Below are 2292 nucleotides of genomic sequence, written 5' to 3'. Positions count from 1 at the left end.
TGTTTCCTTTCTTTTTTTCTTCTCTTCTCTTTCTTGTCTTCTATTTCTTTGCATAGCGCTATAGCTATGAGCTTCCTCCCCTAGTCATCTTCTTTACACTGCCTCATTCACACACTTATTGTATGGTCAGGCATTTTTGCCTGCGGTCACATGACCGCTCCCAGCGTCCTGTACATTTAGGGACTCTCTCTGCCCTCCCCTTCCCACTAGCGCTGTCTGTGCATGCACCTTCTGTGGGTGGTCACATGACCATGATTACGTCATGAGTCACCAGGACTTATACCCGGAAGTGCCGCCCCTCCTGCAGCGTTGCTCCTCTCTGCCCTGCTCCACTGAGCGCTTAGGATCCAGGTATGTCGGCGGTTACTGCGCCTCTCCCCTCCTCTATTTACTGTTCTCTGCCCCATTGTGTATTTCCTGACCTGGTCACATTCTCTCCTCACAGCGCCGCTACTCCCCTCAGGCTCTGTGCCTTTTCATGACGCGGCACTCTCCATTGTGATCCTCCAGGTACATACACTCATGCTGCTTATCTGGCTTTTCATTAGTATTCATTATGTGTGGTGTCCCTGTTAACCCTTTCCCCTCGGCTTTGGCTTTTTGCAGCATACTGCAGCTCTTGGATTTTCTGTTCTTGCTAACGCTCATCCAGGCTTTCTGGCTTCCTCATCCAGGTAGTATGTTGCTCCCACTTACTCCATTACTCTACCTCTCTTCTGTGTGTAGCTCCAGACGTTCATTTTCCGTTAGGCTTCATTTACATCATTCTCCTTTTCCACTTTTCCCTTTCAGGACCCATGTTACCTACGTTTTTTGTTCTCTCTTCCTCATTCATTTTCCTTTTTTTTCCCTGTTTTCTGGGATGCCCAGTTACAGTTATGTGCACAGACTCACGTATCTCTTATTCTTCTAGGTCCTCACGTTAGACCATCCACTATGCTATTCCATATAGCTTCACTGGAGGCGTATTCTGTATCTCATGTCTGCGTTTCTAGTATCTGTAGAGTGCATTTCTGCTATGTATCCTTTTGTTTACTCTCCTCACTGAGCTAGACCCTCTCGGCCTGAGGTCGCACTATTACCAGCGTCCTTCCATCTCCAGCACTATTGTTACTTCCCTTATCCAGCATCTCAGCACGGACTATATCTACACCTCGCACGGAGCACCTATTGTTCTGGATAGACTCATCTCTCTGGCACATGTCTCCCTGAACCAGATGGAGCTCTCGCTCTCTTGTGTAGTTGCCCACTTATTGTTATCACTATATTCCACGAGTAGATTGAATATTGGGCCAACATTTATATTGATCTGTGTCATCCTCACAAGTTTATATGTATATATTTATATGTATGGTCTTTTGATATATTTGATATATCTATTACTGCTGACTTGCTCCTCATTTGATTGTCGCATTCGTGCGTGGCACTAGGTCTGCCTCTTCTTTTTGTATTGTATCTTCATTATCCTGGTTTTTATTGTGGTATTTATGTGTAATATTTTAAAGTTTCTTCAATAAAATTGTTTATTTTAGGTCTTGTGTCCATTTTTTTTTGGTTTTCTTTCGAGTTCATATGAGTTCATGCAGCAGAGGGCGCAGCACCGCAACTCAAGGTAACTACAGTACCTTCCCCTGCATTCCATTCATTCACCAAGTTTTACAGTCAGGAGCACAGCTGCATTACCAGAGCTCCTGGGTGTAAAATGATTTAACCCCATCAGATGGATTTTACAGCGTGGGACAAGACTGTAACGACGGAAGGTATGGAATATTGTTGTTTTGTTTTTTTAACTTTGTTTCAGGTGACAAGGGTCTTCAGGTGGATTAAGAGTATAATAAAATATTAAAACATCATGTGTCTTTATTTCATTAAAATACTTTTTAATAATGTGTGTGTGTTTTATTAACCATTTCGTACTATTGGATTAATAATGGATAGGTGTCATAATTGACGCCTCTCCATTATTAACCTGGCTTAATGTCACCTTACAATAGCAAGGTGACATTAACCCTTCATTAACACATATCCCACCGCTACACAGGAGTGGGAAGAGAGAGGCTAATTGCCAGAATAGGCGCATCTTCCAGATGTGCCTTTTCTGGAGTGGCTGGGGGCAGATGTTTTTAGCCAGGGGGGCCAATAACCATGGTCCCCCTCTAGGCTATTAATATCTGCCCTCAGTCACTGGCTTTCCCACTCTGGCAGAGAAAATTGCGCGGGAGCCTGTGTTATGAAAGGTAATTCAGTACCACAATGGACATAGAGGTCAGCGCACATACAGTGACCTGGCAA

General features: G+C 44.0%; 1 long non-coding RNA gene across 1 annotated transcript; it reads left to right on the top strand.

The window, feature by feature from the left end:
• Positions 1 to 225: 225 nt before the first annotated feature.
• On the top strand, positions 226 to 1225 carry LOC138672147 (uncharacterized). The gene is made up of 5 exons (XR_011319609.1): positions 226 to 351; positions 446 to 510; positions 607 to 674; positions 914 to 1020; positions 1136 to 1225. It is a non-coding gene; the product is annotated as an uncharacterized lncRNA (long non-coding RNA).
• Positions 1226 to 2292: the final 1067 nt, after the last annotated feature.

Source organism: Ranitomeya imitator, chromosome 3 (assembly GCF_032444005.1).
Source record: "Ranitomeya imitator isolate aRanImi1 chromosome 3, aRanImi1.pri, whole genome shotgun sequence".
Classification (NCBI taxonomy): Eukaryota; Metazoa; Chordata; class Amphibia; order Anura; family Dendrobatidae; genus Ranitomeya; species Ranitomeya imitator.
The sequence above is the reverse complement of the archived record's forward strand: the minus strand, read 5'-3'. Positions and strand labels throughout refer to the sequence as shown.